This window comes from Pseudophryne corroboree, chromosome 11, assembly GCF_028390025.1.
Source record: "Pseudophryne corroboree isolate aPseCor3 chromosome 11, aPseCor3.hap2, whole genome shotgun sequence".
Lineage (NCBI taxonomy): Eukaryota > Metazoa > Chordata > Amphibia > Anura > Myobatrachidae > Pseudophryne > Pseudophryne corroboree.
Genome location: NC_086454.1, coordinates 249901465 through 249916770, shown reverse-complemented (window position 1 = coordinate 249916770; position 15306 = coordinate 249901465). Strand labels below are relative to the sequence as shown.

At 40.2% G+C, this 15306-nt stretch overlaps 16 non-coding genes across 16 annotated transcripts; all 16 read left to right on the top strand.

The window, feature by feature from the left end:
- Positions 1 to 537: 537 nt before the first annotated feature.
- Positions 538 to 609, top strand: TRNAD-GUC (transfer RNA aspartic acid (anticodon GUC)). Its single transcript has one exon. It is a non-coding gene; the product is annotated as a tRNA-Asp (tRNA).
- Positions 610 to 1354: 745 nt separating this feature from the next.
- On the top strand, positions 1355 to 1426 carry TRNAD-GUC (transfer RNA aspartic acid (anticodon GUC)). The gene has a single exon. It is a non-coding gene; the product is annotated as a tRNA-Asp (tRNA).
- Positions 1427 to 2164: 738 nt separating this feature from the next.
- Positions 2165 to 2236, top strand: TRNAD-GUC (transfer RNA aspartic acid (anticodon GUC)). The gene has a single exon. It is a non-coding gene; the product is annotated as a tRNA-Asp (tRNA).
- Positions 2237 to 2981: 745 nt separating this feature from the next.
- Positions 2982 to 3053, top strand: TRNAD-AUC (transfer RNA aspartic acid (anticodon AUC)). Its single transcript has one exon. It is a non-coding gene; the product is annotated as a tRNA-Asp (tRNA).
- A 738-nt stretch (positions 3054 to 3791) lies between these two features.
- TRNAD-GUC (transfer RNA aspartic acid (anticodon GUC)) lies at positions 3792 to 3863 on the top strand. Its single transcript has one exon. It is a non-coding gene; the product is annotated as a tRNA-Asp (tRNA).
- A 1555-nt stretch (positions 3864 to 5418) lies between these two features.
- On the top strand, positions 5419 to 5490 carry TRNAD-GUC (transfer RNA aspartic acid (anticodon GUC)). The gene has a single exon. It is a non-coding gene; the product is annotated as a tRNA-Asp (tRNA).
- A 745-nt stretch (positions 5491 to 6235) lies between these two features.
- TRNAD-AUC (transfer RNA aspartic acid (anticodon AUC)) lies at positions 6236 to 6307 on the top strand. The gene has a single exon. It is a non-coding gene; the product is annotated as a tRNA-Asp (tRNA).
- A 738-nt stretch (positions 6308 to 7045) lies between these two features.
- TRNAD-GUC (transfer RNA aspartic acid (anticodon GUC)) lies at positions 7046 to 7117 on the top strand. The gene has a single exon. It is a non-coding gene; the product is annotated as a tRNA-Asp (tRNA).
- Positions 7118 to 8673: 1556 nt separating this feature from the next.
- On the top strand, positions 8674 to 8745 carry TRNAD-GUC (transfer RNA aspartic acid (anticodon GUC)). Its single transcript has one exon. It is a non-coding gene; the product is annotated as a tRNA-Asp (tRNA).
- Positions 8746 to 9490: 745 nt separating this feature from the next.
- Positions 9491 to 9562, top strand: TRNAD-GUC (transfer RNA aspartic acid (anticodon GUC)). The gene has a single exon. It is a non-coding gene; the product is annotated as a tRNA-Asp (tRNA).
- A 733-nt stretch (positions 9563 to 10295) lies between these two features.
- TRNAD-GUC (transfer RNA aspartic acid (anticodon GUC)) lies at positions 10296 to 10367 on the top strand. The gene has a single exon. It is a non-coding gene; the product is annotated as a tRNA-Asp (tRNA).
- A 745-nt stretch (positions 10368 to 11112) lies between these two features.
- On the top strand, positions 11113 to 11184 carry TRNAD-AUC (transfer RNA aspartic acid (anticodon AUC)). Its single transcript has one exon. It is a non-coding gene; the product is annotated as a tRNA-Asp (tRNA).
- Positions 11185 to 11922: 738 nt separating this feature from the next.
- Positions 11923 to 11994, top strand: TRNAD-GUC (transfer RNA aspartic acid (anticodon GUC)). Its single transcript has one exon. It is a non-coding gene; the product is annotated as a tRNA-Asp (tRNA).
- A 1555-nt stretch (positions 11995 to 13549) lies between these two features.
- TRNAD-GUC (transfer RNA aspartic acid (anticodon GUC)) lies at positions 13550 to 13621 on the top strand. Its single transcript has one exon. It is a non-coding gene; the product is annotated as a tRNA-Asp (tRNA).
- Positions 13622 to 14366: 745 nt separating this feature from the next.
- TRNAD-AUC (transfer RNA aspartic acid (anticodon AUC)) lies at positions 14367 to 14438 on the top strand. Its single transcript has one exon. It is a non-coding gene; the product is annotated as a tRNA-Asp (tRNA).
- Positions 14439 to 15176: 738 nt separating this feature from the next.
- Positions 15177 to 15248, top strand: TRNAD-GUC (transfer RNA aspartic acid (anticodon GUC)). The gene has a single exon. It is a non-coding gene; the product is annotated as a tRNA-Asp (tRNA).
- Positions 15249 to 15306: the final 58 nt, after the last annotated feature.

Genomic DNA, 15306 nt, shown 5'->3' with positions numbered 1-15306 from the left:
CAATATTTGCATATCATCCTCTTACAATTGGCTCATGCTGTAACAGAGGAGACAGCTATGTAGTGGACAAGTCTCTTGTGAGCTAAACCTGATTATGACATCACATCAATGTAGCAAAGCTGAAACTATTGTATGCCTACAGAGTATAGACTGAGAGAGAAGTGTCTTTTCCTATGAATTGCAGGCTAAAATGGACTTGCATCCCCTACTTTCAAAGGGAGTAACTGGATAGTAAGTGAGATAGATAGACCGATATCATGTAAGCTTCCTGGCCATGACCGACCAGTAGAGGATAACAGAAAAAGGTTTTTAATTGAAATGACTATCTTTTTTGCAAAGTGGTATTGTAGTCTTTGTTTCAGCTGAGACAAAAATAAATCTGTTTATCTGCTTCTTATTTAGGGTTTTATGTTAGCTTGATAACATGTAGCACATAATCTCTGTGGCCAATGACACAGACGCATCTCGAGACCTCACCCTGACATGTTTCTGGGTGTATTTTCAGCTCCAATTTTGCCTGCAGATTCAAGAAGTTAGTCCTTGTTAGTATAGTGGTGAGTATCCCCGCCTGTCACGCGGGAGACCGGGGTTCGATTCCCCGACGGGGAGAACATTGCAAGTTTTTATCAGGTTCAGAGATTCGTTGCTCAAGGTTATGGAGAATCAAAGTCCGAATCCAATTGTAGCGTGAAAAATATACCACTTGATTTTGAGAGCATAAGAAAGAACCAGAAACACCAATTGCATAGCCTCATTTTTAGTTTGGGTATCACCCCTTGCTTTTATCTAGCATGGCATGTACTGTTTTTGTGCATTACAATATTTGCATATCATCCTCTTACAATTGGCTCGTGCTGTAACACAGGAGACAGCTATGTAGTGGACAAGTCTCTTGTGAGCTAAATCTGATTATGACATCACATCAATGTAGCAAAGCTGAAACTATTGTATGCCTACAGAGTATAGACTGAGAGAGAAGTGTCTTTTCCTATGAATTGCAGGCTAAAATGGACTTGCATCCCCTACTTTCAAAGGGAGTAACTGTATAGTAAGTGAGATAGATAGACCGATATCATGTAAGCTTCCTGGCCATGACCGACCAGTAGAGGATAACAGAAAAAGGTTTTTAATTGAAATGACTATCTTTTTTGCAAAGTGGTATTGTAGTCTTTGTTTCAGCTGAGACAAAAATAAATCTTTTTATCTGCTTCTTATTTAGGGTTTTATGTTAGCTTGATAACATGTAGCACATAATCTCTGTGGCCAATGACACAGACGCATCTCGAGACCTCACCCTGACATGTTTCTGGGTGTATTTTCAGCTCCAATTTTGCCTGCAGATTCAAGAAGTTAGTCCTCGTTAGTATAGTGGTGAGTATCCCCGCCTGTCACGCGGGAGACCGGGGTTCGATTCCCCGACGGGGAGAACATTGCAAGTTTTTATCAGGTTCAGAGATTCGTTGCTCAAGGTTATGGAGAATCAAAGTCCGAATCCAATTGTAGCGTGAAAAATATACCACTTGATTTTGAGAGCATAAGAAAGAACCAGAAACACCAATTGCATAGCCTCATTTTTAGTTTGGGTATCACCCCTTGCTTTTATCTAGCATGGCATGTACTGTTTTTGTGCATTACAATATTTGCATATCATCCTCTTACAATTGGCTCATGCTGTAACACAGGAGACAGCTATGTAGTGGACAAGTCTCTTGTGAGCTAAACCTGATTATGACATCACATCAATGTAGCAAAGCTGAAACTATTGTATGCCTATAGACTGAGAGAGAAGTGTCTTTTCCTATGAATTGCAGGCTAAAATGGACTTGCATCCCCTACTTTCAAAGGGAGTAACTGTATAGTAAGTGAGATAGATAGACCGATATCATGTAAGCTTCCTGGCCATGACCGACCAGTAGAGGATAACAGAAAAAGGTTTTTAATTGAAATAACTATCTTTTTTGCAAAGTGGTATTGTAGTCTTTGTTTCAGCTGAGACAAAAATAAATCTTTTTATCTGCTTCTTATTTAGGGTTTTATGTTAGCTTGATAACATGTAGCACATAATCTCTGTGGCCAATGACACAGACGCATCTCGAGACCTCACCCTGACATGTTTCTGGGTGTATTTTCAGCTCCAATTTTGCCTGCAGATCCAAGAAGTTAGTCCTCGTTAGTATAGTGGTGAGTATCCCCGCCTGTCACGCGGGAGACCGGGGTTCGATTCCCCGACGGGGAGAACATTGCAAGTTTTTATCAGGTTCAGAGATTCGTTGCTCAAGGTTATGGAGAATCAAAGTCCGAATCCAATTGTAGTGTGAAAAATATACCACTTGATTTTGAGAGCATAAGAAAGAACCAGAAACACCAATTGCATAGCCTCGTTTTTAGTTTGGGTATCACCCCTTGCTTTTATCTAGCATGGCATGTACTGTTTTTGTGCATTACAATATTTGCATATCATCCTCTTACAATTGGCTCATGCTGTAACACAGGAGACAGCTATGTAGTGGACAAGTCTCTTGTGAGCTAAACCTGATTATGACATCACATCAATGTAGCAAAGCTGAAACTATTGTATGCCTACAGAGTATAGACTGAGAGAGAAGTGTCTTTTCCTATGAATTGCAGGCTAAAATGGACTTGCATCCCCTACTTTCAAAGGGAGTAACTGTATAGTAAGTGAGATAGATAGACCGATATCATGTAAGCTTCCTGGCCATGACCGACCAGTAGAGGATAACAGAAAAAGGTTTTTAATTGAAATAACTATCTTTTTTGCAAAGTGGTATTGTAGTCTTTGTTTCAGCTGAGACAAAAATAAATCTGTTTATCTGCTTCTTATTTAGGGTTTTATGTTAGCTTGATAACATGTAGCACATAATCTCTGTGGCCAATGACACAGACGCATCTCGAGACCTCACCCTGACATGTTTCTGGGTGTATTTTCAGCTCCAATTTTGCCTGCAGATTCAAGAAGTTAGTCCTCGTTAGTATAGTGGTGAGTATCCCCGCCTATCACGCGGGAGACCGGGGTTTGATTCCCCGACGGGGAGAACATTGCAAGTTTTTATCAGGTTCAGAGATTCGTTGCTCAAGGTTATGGAGAATCAAAGTCCGAATCCAATTGTAGCGTGAAAAATATACCACTTGATTTTGAGAGCATAAGAAAGAACCAGAAACACCAATTGCATAGCCTCATTTTTAGTTTGGGTATCACCCCTTGCTTTTATCTAGCATGGCATGTACTGTTTTTGTGCATTACAATATTTGCATATCATCCTCTTACAATTGGCTCATGCTGTAACACAGGAGACAGCTATGTAGTGGACAAGTCTCTTGTGAGCTAAACCTGATTATGACATCACATCAATGTAGCAAAGCTGAAACTATTGTATGCCTATAGACTGAGAGAGAAGTGTCTTTTCCTATGAATTGCAGGCTAAAATGGACTTGCATCCCCTACTTTCAAAGGGAGTAACTGTATAGTAAGTGAGATAGATAGACCGATATCATGTAAGCTTCCTGGCCATGACCGACCAGTAGAGGATAACAGAAAAAGGTTTTTAATTGAAATAACTATCTTTTTTGCAAAGTGGTATTGTAGTCTTTGTTTCAGCTGAGACAAAAATAAATCTTTTTATCTGCTTCTTATTTAGGGTTTTATGTTAGCTTGATAACATGTAGCACATAATCTCTGTGGCCAATGACACAGACGCATCTCGAGACCTCACCCTGACATGTTTCTGGGTGTATTTTCAGCTCCAATTTTGCCTGCAGATCCAAGAAGTTAGTCCTCGTTAGTATAGTGGTGAGTATCCCCGCCTGTCACGCGGGAGACCGGGGTTCGATTCCCCGACGGGGAGAACATTGCAAGTTTTTATCAGGTTCAGAGATTCGTTGCTCAAGGTTATGGAGAATCAAAGTCCGAATCCAATTGTAGTGTGAAAAATATACCACTTGATTTTGAGAGCATAAGAAAGAACCAGAAACACCAATTGCATAGCCTCGTTTTTAGTTTGGGTATCACCCCTTGCTTTTATCTAGCATGGCATGTACTGTTTTTGTGCATTACAATATTTGCATATCATCCTCTTACAATTGGCTCATGCTGTAACAGAGGAGACAGCTATGTAGTGGACAAGTCTCTTGTGAGCTAAACCTGATTATGACATCACATCAATGTAGCAAAGCTGAAACTATTGTATGCCTACAGAGTATAGACTGAGAGAGAAGTGTCTTTTCCTATGAATTGCAGGCTAAAATGGACTTGCATCCCCTACTTTCAAAGGGAGTAACTGGATAGTAAGTGAGATAGATAGACCGATATCATGTAAGCTTCCTGGCCATGACCGACCAGTAGAGGATAACAGAAAAAGGTTTTTAATTGAAATAACTATCTTTTTTGCAAAGTGGTATTGTAGTCTTTGTTTCAGCTGAGACAAAAATAAATCTGTTTATCTGCTTCTTATTTAGGGTTTTATGTTAGCTTGATAACATGTAGCACATAATCTCTGTGGCCAATGACACAGACGCATCTCGAGACCTCACCCTGACATGTTTCTGGGTGTATTTTCAGCTCCAATTTTGCCTGCAGATTCAAGAAGTTAGTCCTTGTTAGTATAGTGGTGAGTATCGCCGCCTGTCACGCGGGAGACCGGGGTTCGATTCCCAGACGGGGAGAACATTGCAAGTTTTTATCAGGTTCAGAGATTCGTTGCTCAAGGTTATGGAGAATCAAAGTCCGAATCCAATTGTAGCGTGAAAAATATACCACTTGATTTTGAGAGCATAAGAAAGAACCAGAAACACCAATTGCATAGCCTCGTTTTTAGTTTGGGTATCACCCCTTGCTTTTATCTAGCATGGCATGTACTGTTTTTGTGCATTACAATATTTGCATATCATCCTCTTACAATTGGCTCGTGCTGTAACACAGGAGAAAGCTATGTAGTGGACAAGTCTCTTGTGAGCTAAATCTGATTATGACATCACATCAATGTAGCAAAGCTGAAACTATTGTATGCCTATAGACTGAGAGAGAAGTGTCTTTTCCTATGAATTGCAGGCTAAAATGGACTTGCATCCCCTACTTTCAAAGGGAGTAACTGTATAGTAAGTGAGATAGATAGACCGATATCATGTAAGCTTCCTGGCCATGACCGACCAGTAGAGGATAACAGAAAAAGGTTTTTAATTGAAATAACTATCTTTTTTGCAAAGTGGTATCGTAGTCTTTGTTTCAGCTGAGACAAAAATAAATCTTTTTATCTGCTTCTTATTTAGGGTTTTATGTTAGCTTGATAACATGTAGCACATAATCTCTGTGGCCAATGACACAGACGCATCTCGAGACCTCACCCTGACATGTTTCTGGGTGTATTTTCAGCTCCAATTTTGCCTGCAGATCCAAGAAGTTAGTCCTCGTTAGTATAGTGGTGAGTATCCCCGCCTGTCACGCGGGAGACCGGGGTTCGATTCCCCGACGGGGAGAACATTGCAAGTTTTTATCAGGTTCAGAGATTCGTTGCTCAAGGTTATGGAGAATCAAAGTCCGAATCCAATTGTAGTGTGAAAAATATACCACTTGATTTTGAGAGCATAAGAAAGAACCAGAAACACCAATTGCATAGCCTCGTTTTTAGTTTGGGTATCACCCCTTGCTTTTATCTAGCATGGCATGTACTGTTTTTGTGCATTACAATATTTGCATATCATCCTCTTACAATTGGCTCATGCTGTAACACAGGAGACAGCTATGTAGTGGACAAGTCTCTTGTGAGCTAAACCTGATTATGACATCACATCAATGTAGCAAAGCTGAAACTATTGTATGCCTACAGAGTATAGACTGAGAGAGAAGTGTCTTTTCCTATGAATTGCAGGCTAAAATGGACTTGCATCCCCTACTTTCAAAGGGAGTAACTGTATAGTAAGTGAGATAGATAGACCGATATCATGTAAGCTTCCTGGCCATGACCGACCAGTAGAGGATAACAGAAAAAGGTTTTTAATTGAAATAACTATCTTTTTTGCAAAGTGGTATTGTAGTCTTTGTTTCAGCTGAGACAAAAATAAATCTGTTTATCTGCTTCTTATTTAGGGTTTTATGTTAGCTTGATAACATGTAGCACATAATCTCTGTGGCCAATGACACAGACGCATCTCGAGACCTCACCCTGACATGTTTCTGGGTGTATTTTCAGCTCCAATTTTGCCTGCAGATTCAAGAAGTTAGTCCTCGTTAGTATAGTGGTGAGTATCCCCGCCTATCACGCGGGAGACCGGGGTTTGATTCCCCGACGGGGAGAACATTGCAAGTTTTTATCAGGTTCAGAGATTCGTTGCTCAAGGTTATGGAGAATCAAAGTCCGAATCCAATTGTAGCGTGAAAAATATACCACTTGATTTTGAGAGCATAAGAAAGAACCAGAAACACCAATTGCATAGCCTCATTTTTAGTTTGGGTATCACCCCTTGCTTTTATCTAGCATGGCATGTACTGTTTTTGTGCATTACAATATTTGCATATCATCCTCTTACAATTGGCTCATGCTGTAACACAGGAGACAGCTATGTAGTGGACAAGTCTCTTGTGAGCTAAACCTGATTATGACATCACATCAATGTAGCAAAGCTGAAACTATTGTATGCCTATAGACTGAGAGAGAAGTGTCTTTTCCTATGAATTGCAGGCTAAAATGGACTTGCATCCCCTACTTTCAAAGGGAGTAACTGTATAGTAAGTGAGATAGATAGACCGATATCATGTAAGCTTCCTGGCCATGACCGACCAGTAGAGGATAACAGAAAAAGGTTTTTAATTGAAATAACTATCTTTTTTGCAAAGTGGTATTGTAGTCTTTGTTTCAGCTGAGACAAAAATAAATCTTTTTATCTGCTTCTTATTTAGGGTTTTATGTTAGCTTGATAACATGTAGCACATAATCTCTGTGGCCAATGACACAGACGCATCTCGAGACCTCACCCTGACATGTTTCTGGGTGTATTTTCAGCTCCAATTTTGCCTGCAGATCCAAGAAGTTAGTCCTCGTTAGTATAGTGGTGAGTATCCCCGCCTGTCACGCGGGAGATCGGGGTTCGATTCCCCGACGGGGAGAACATTGCAAGTTTTTATCAGGTTCAGAGATTCGTTGCTCAAGGTTATGGAGAATCAAAGTCCGAATCCAATTGTAGTGTGAAAAATATACCACTTGATTTTGAGAGCATAAGAAAGAAACACCAATTGCATAGCCTCGTTTTTAGTTTGGGTATCACCCCTTGCTTTTATCTAGCATGGCATGTACTGTTTTTGTGCATTACAATATTTGCATATCATCCTCTTACAATTGGCTCATGCTGTAACAGAGGAGACAGCTATGTAGTGGACAAGTCTCTTGTGAGCTAAACCTGATTATGACATCACATCAATGTAGCAAAGCTGAAACTATTGTATGCCTACAGAGTATAGACTGAGAGAGAAGTGTCTTTTCCTATGAATTGCAGGCTAAAATGGACTTGCATCCCCTACTTTCAAAGGGAGTAACTGGATAGAAAGTGAGATAGATAGACCGATATCATGTAAGCTTCCTGGCCATGACCGACCAGTAGAGGATAACAGAAAAAGGTTTTTAATTGAAATGACTATCTTTTTTGCAAAGTGGTATTGTAGTCTTTGTTTCAGCTGAGACAAAAATAAATCTGTTTATCTGCTTCTTATTTAGGGTTTTATGTTAGCTTGATAACATGTAGCACATAATCTCTGTGGCCAATGACACAGACGCATCTCGAGACCTCACCCTGACATGTTTCTGGGTGTATTTTCAGCTCCAATTTTGCCTGCAGATTCAAGAAGTTAGTCCTTGTTAGTATAGTGGTGAGTATCCCCGCCTGTCACGCGGGAGACCGGGGTTCGATTCCCAGACGGGGAGAACATTGCAAGTTTTTATCAGGTTCAGAGATTCGTTGCTCAAGGTTATGGAGAATCAAAGTCCGAATCCAATTGTAGCGTGAAAAATATACCACTTGATTTTGAGAGCATAACAAAGAACCAGAAACACCAATTGCATAGCCTCGTTTTTAGTTTGGGTATCACCCCTTGCTTTTATCTAGCATGGCATGTACTGTTTTTGTGCATTACAATATTTGCATATCATTCTCTTACAATTGGCTCGTGCTGTAACACAGGAGACAGCTATGTAGTGGACAAGTCTCTTGTGAGCTAAATCTGATTATGACATCACATCAATGTAGCAAAGCTGAAACTATTGTATGCCTACAGAGTATAGACTGAGAGAGAAGTGTCTTTTCCTATGAATTGCAGGCTAAAATGGACTTGCATCCCCTACTTTCAAAGGGAGTAACTGTATAGTAAGTGAGATAGATAGACCGATATCATGTAAGCTTCCTGGCCATGACCGACCAGTAGAGGATAACAGAAAAAGGTTTTTAATTGAAATGACTATCTTTTTTGCAAAGTGGTATTGTAGTCTTTGTTTCAGCTGAGACAAAAATAAATCTGTTTATCTGCTTCTTATTTAGGGTTTTATGTTAGCTTGATAACATGTAGCACATAATCTCTGTGGCCAATGACACAGACGCATCTCGAGACCTCACCCTGACATGTTTCTGGGTGTATTTTCAGCTCCAATTTTGCCTGCAGATTCAAGAAGTTAGTCCTTGTTAGTATAGTGGTGAGTATCCCCGCCTGTCACGCGGGAGACCGGGGTTCGATTCCCCGACGGGGAGAACATTGCAAGTTTTTATCAGGTTCAGAGATTCGTTGCTCAAGGTTATGGAGAATCAAAGTCCGAATCCAATTGTAGCGTGAAAAATATACCACTTGATTTTGAGAGCATAAGAAAGAACCAGAAACACCAATTGCATAGCCTCATTTTTAGTTTGGGTATCACCCCTTGCTTTTATCTAGCATGGCATGTACTGTTTTTGTGCATTACAATATTTGCATATCATCCTCTTACAATTGGCTCGTGCTGTAACACAGGAGACAGCTATGTAGTGGACAAGTCTCTTGTGAGCTAAATCTGATTATGACATCACATCAATGTAGCAAAGCTGAAACTATTGTATGCCTACAGAGTATAGACTGAGAGAGAAGTGTCTTTTCCTATGAATTGCAGGCTAAAATGGACTTGCATCCCCTACTTTCAAAGGGAGTAACTGTATAGTAAGTGAGATAGATAGACCGATATCATGTAAGCTTCCTGGCCATGACCGACCAGTAGAGGATAACAGAAAAAGGTTTTTAATTGAAATGACTATCTTTTTTGCAAAGTGGTATTGTAGTCTTTGTTTCAGCTGAGACAAAAATAAATCTTTTTATCTGCTTCTTATTTAGGGTTTTATGTTAGCTTGATAACATGTAGCACATAATCTCTGTGGCCAATGACACAGACGCATCTCGAGACCTCACCCTGACATGTTTCTGGGTGTATTTTCAGCTCCAATTTTGCCTGCAGATTCAAGAAGTTAGTCCTCGTTAGTATAGTGGTGAGTATCCCCGCCTGTCACGCGGGAGACCGGGGTTCGATTCCCCGACGGGGAGAACATTGCAAGTTTTTATCAGGTTCAGAGATTCGTTGCTCAAGGTTATGGAGAATCAAAGTCCGAATCCAATTGTAGCGTGAAAAATATACCACTTGATTTTGAGAGCATAAGAAAGAACCAGAAACACCAATTGCATAGCCTCATTTTTAGTTTGGGTATCACCCCTTGCTTTTATCTAGCATGGCATGTACTGTTTTTGTGCATTACAATATTTGCATATCATCCTCTTACAATTGGCTCATGCTGTAACACAGGAGACAGCTATGTAGTGGACAAGTCTCTTGTGAGCTAAACCTGATTATGACATCAATGTAGCAAAGCTGAAACTATTGTATGCCTATAGACTGAGAGAGAAGTGTCTTTTCCTATGAATTGCAGGCTAAAATGGACTTGCATCCCCTACTTTCAAAGGGAGTAACTGTATAGTAAGTGAGATAGATAGACCGATATCATGTAAGCTTCCTGGCCATGACCGACCAGTAGAGGATAACAGAAAAAGGTTTTTAATTGAAATAACTATCTTTTTTGCAAAGTGGTATTGTAGTCTTTGTTTCAGCTGAGACAAAAATAAATCTTTTTATCTGCTTCTTATTTAGGGTTTTATGTTAGCTTGATAACATGTAGCACATAATCTCTGTGGCCAATGACACAGACGCATCTCGAGACCTCACCCTGACATGTTTCTGGGTGTATTTTCAGCTCCAATTTTGCCTGCAGATCCAAGAAGTTAGTCCTCGTTAGTATAGTGGTGAGTATCCCCGCCTGTCACGCGGGAGACCGGGGTTCGATTCCCCGACGGGGAGAACATTGCAAGTTTTTATCAGGTTCAGAGATTCGTTGCTCAAGGTTATGGAGAATCAAAGTCCGAATCCAATTGTAGTGTGAAAAATATACCACTTGATTTTGAGAGCATAAGAAAGAACCAGAAACACCAATTGCATAGCCTCGTTTTTAGTTTGGGTATCACCCCTTGCTTTTATCTAGCATGGCATGTACTGTTTTTGTGCATTACAATATTTGCATATCATCCTCTTACAATTGGCTCATGCTGTAACACAGGAGACAGCTATGTAGTGGACAAGTCTCTTGTGAGCTAAACCTGATTATGACATCACATCAATGTAGCAAAGCTGAAACTATTGTATGCCTACAGAGTATAGACTGAGAGAGAAGTGTCTTTTCCTATGAATTGCAGGCTAAAATGGACTTGCATCCCCTACTTTCAAAGGGAGTAACTGTATAGTAAGTGAGATAGATAGACCGATATCATGTAAGCTTCCTGGCCATGACCGACCAGTAGAGGATAACAGAAAAAGGTTTTTAATTGAAATAACTATCTTTTTTGCAAAGTGGTATTGTAGTCTTTGTTTCAGCTGAGACAAAAATAAATCTGTTTATCTGCTTCTTATTTAGGGTTTTATGTTAGCTTGATAACATGTAGCACATAATCTCTGTGGCCAATGACACAGACGCATCTCGAGACCTCACCCTGACATGTTTCTGGGTGTATTTTCAGCTCCAATTTTGCCTGCAGATTCAAGAAGTTAGTCCTCGTTAGTATAGTGGTGAGTATCCCCGCCTATCACGCGGGAGACCGGGGTTTGATTCCCCGACGGGGAGAACATTGCAAGTTTTTATCAGGTTCAGAGATTCGTTGCTCAAGGTTATGGAGAATCAAAGTCCGAATCCAATTGTAGCGTGAAAAATATACCACTTGATTTTGAGAGCATAAGAAAGAACCAGAAACACCAATTGCATAGCCTCATTTTTAGTTTGGGTATCACCCCTTGCTTTTATCTAGCATGGCATGTACTGTTTTTGTGCATTACAATATTTGCATATCATCCTCTTACAATTGGCTCATGCTGTAACACAGGAGACAGCTATGTAGTGGACAAGTCTCTTGTGAGCTAAACCTGATTATGACATCACATCAATGTAGCAAAGCTGAAACTATTGTATGCCTATAGACTGAGAGAGAAGTGTCTTTTCCTATGAATTGCAGGCTAAAATGGACTTGCATCCCCTACTTTCAAAGGGAGTAACTGTATAGTAAGTGAGATAGATAGACCGATATCATGTAAGCTTCCTGGCCATGACCGACCAGTAGAGGATAACAGAAAAAGGTTTTTAATTGAAATAACTATCTTTTTTGCAAAGTGGTATTGTAGTCTTTGTTTCAGCTGAGACAAAAATAAATCTTTTTATCTGCTTCTTATTTAGGGTTTTATGTTAGCTTGATAACATGTAGCACATAATCTCTGTGGCCAATGACACAGACGCATCTCGAGACCTCACCCTGACATGTTTCTGGGTGTATTTTCAGCTCCAATTTTGCCTGCAGATCCAAGAAGTTAGTCCTCGTTAGTATAGTGGTGAGTATCCCCGCCTGTCACGCGGGAGACCGGGGTTCGATTCCCCGACGGGGAGAACATTGCAAGTTTTTATCAGGTTCAGAGATTCGTTGCTCAAGGTTATGGAGAATCAAAGTCCGAATCCAATTGTAGTGTGAAAAATATACCACTTGATTTTGAGAGCATAAGAAAGAACCAGAAACACCAATTGCATAGCCTCGTTTTTAGTTTGGGTATCACCCCTTGCTTTTATCTAGCATGGCATGTACTGTTTTTGTGCATTACAATATTTGCATATCATCCTCTTACAATTGGCTCATGCTGTAACAGAGGAGACAGCTATGTAGTGGACAAGTCTCTTGTGAGCTAAACCTGATTATGACATCACATCAATGTAGCAAAGCTGAAACTATTGTATGCCTACAGAGTATAGACTGAGAGAGAAGTGTCTTTTCCTATGAATTGCAGGCTAAAATGGACTTGCATCCCCTACTTTCAAAGGGAGTAACTGGATAGTAAGTGAGATAGATAGACCGATATCATGTAAGCTTCCTGGCCATGACCGACCAGTAGAGGATAACAGAAAAAGGTTTTTAATTGAAATAACTATCTTTTTTGCAAAGTGGTATTGTAGTCTTTGTTTCAGCTGAGACAAAAATAAATCTGTTTATCTGCTTCTTATTTAGGGTTTTATGTTAGCTTGATAACATGTAGCACATAATCTCTGTGGCCAATGACACAGACGCATCTCGAGACCTCACCCTGACATGTTTCTGGGTGTATTTTCAGCTCCAATTTTGCCTGCAGATTCAAGAAGTTAGTCCTTGTTAGTATAGTGGTGAGTATCGCCGCCTGTCACGCGGGAGACCGGGGTTCGATTCCCAGACGGGGAGAACATTGCAAGTTTTTATCAGGTTCAGAGATTCGTTGCTCAAGGTTATGGAGAATCAAAGTCCGAATCCAATTGTAGCGTGAAAAATATACCACTTGATTTTGAGAGCATAAGAAAGAACCAGAAACACCAATTGCATAGCCTCGTTTTTAGTTTGGGTATCACCCCTTGCTTTTATCTAGCATGGCATGTACTGTTTTTGTGCATTACAATATTTGCATATCATCCTCTTACAATTGGCTCGTGCTGTAACACAGGAGAAAGCTATGTAGTGGACAAGTCTCTTGTGAGCTAAATCTGATTATGACATCACATCAATGTAGCAAAGCTGAAACTATTGTATGCCTATAGACTGAGAGAGAAGTGTCTTTTCCTATGAATTGCAGGCTAAAATGGACTTGCATCCCCTACTTTCAAAGGGAGTAACTGTATAGTAAGTGAGATAGATAGACCGATATCATGTAAGCTTCCTGGCCATGACCGACCAGTAGAGGATAACAGAAAAAGGTTTTTAATTGAAATAACTATCTTTTTTGCAAAGTGGTATCGTAGTCTTTGTTTCAGCTGAGACAAAAATAAATCTTTTTATCTGCTTCTTATTTAGGGTTTTATGTTAGCTTGATAACATGTAGCACATAATCTCTGTGGCCAATGACACAGACGCATCTCGAGACCTCACCCTGACATGTTTCTGGGTGTATTTTCAGCTCCAATTTTGCCTGCAGATCCAAGAAGTTAGTCCTCGTTAGTATAGTGGTGAGTATCCCCGCCTGTCACGCGGGAGACCGGGGTTCGATTCCCCGACGGGGAGAACATTGCAAGTTTTTATCAGGTTCAGAGATTCGTTGCTCAAGGTTATGGAGAATCAAAGTCCGAATCCAATTGTAGTGTGAAAAATATACCACTTGATTTTGAGAGCATAAGAAAGAACCAGAAACACCAATTGCATAGCCTCGTTTTTAGTTTGGGTATCACCCCTTGCTTTTATCTAGCATGGCATGTACTGTTTTTGTGCATTACAATATTTGCATATCATCCTCTTACAATTGGCTCATGCTGTAACACAGGAGACAGCTATGTAGTGGACAAGTCTCTTGTGAGCTAAACCTGATTATGACATCACATCAATGTAGCAAAGCTGAAACTATTGTATGCCTACAGAGTATAGACTGAGAGAGAAGTGTCTTTTCCTATGAATTGCAGGCTAAAATGGACTTGCATCCCCTACTTTCAAAGGGAGTAACTGTATAGTAAGTGAGATAGATAGACCGATATCATGTAAGCTTCCTGGCCATGACCGACCAGTAGAGGATAACAGAAAAAGGTTTTTAATTGAAATAACTATCTTTTTTGCAAAGTGGTATTGTAGTCTTTGTTTCAGCTGAGACAAAAATAAATCTGTTTATCTGCTTCTTATTTAGGGTTTTATGTTAGCTTGATAACATGTAGCACATAATCTCTGTGGCCAATGACACAGACGCATCTCGAGACCTCACCCTGACATGTTTCTGGGTGTATTTTCAGCTCCAATTTTGCCTGCAGATTCAAGAAGTTAGTCCTCGTTAGTATAGTGGTGAGTATCCCCGCCTATCACGCGGGAGACCGGGGTTTGATTCCCCGACGGGGAGAACATTGCAAGTTTTTATCAGGTTCAGAGATTCGTTGCTCAAGGTTATGGAGAATCAAAGTCCGAATCCAATTGTAGCGTGAAAAATATACCACTTGATTTTGAGAGCATAAGAAAGAACCAGAAACACCAATTGCATAGCCTCATTTTTAGTTTGGGTATCACCCCTTGCTTTTATCTAGCATGGCATGTACTGTTTTTGTGCATTACAATATTTGCATATCATCCTCTTACAATTGGCTCATGCTGTAACACAGGAGACAGCTATGTAGTGGACAAGTCTCTTGTGAGCTAAACCTGATTATGACATCACATCAATGTAGCAAAGCTGAAACTATTGTATGCCTATAGACTGAGAGAGAAGTGTCTTTTCCTATGAATTGCAGGCTAAAATGGACTTGCATCCCCTACTTTCAAAGGGAGTAACTGTATAGTAAGTGAGATAGATAGACCGATATCATGTAAGCTTCCTGGCCATGACCGACCAGTAGAGGATAACAGAAAAAGGTTTTTAATTGAAATAACTATCTTTTTTGCAAAGTGGTATTGTAGTCTTTGTTTCAGCTGAGACAAAAATAAATCTTTTTATCTGCTTCTTATTTAGGGTTTTATGTTAGCTTGATAACATGTAGCACATAATCTCTGTGGCCAATGACACAGACGCATCTCGAGACCTCACCCTGACATGTTTCTGGGTGTATTTTCAGCTCCAATTTTGCCTGCAGATCCAAGAAGTTAGTCCTCGTTAGTATAGTGGTGAGTATCCCCGCCTGTCACGCGGGAGATCGGGGTTCGATTCCCCGACGGGGAGAACATTGCAAGTTTTTATCAGGTTCAGAGATTCGTTGCTCAAGGTTATGGAGAATCAA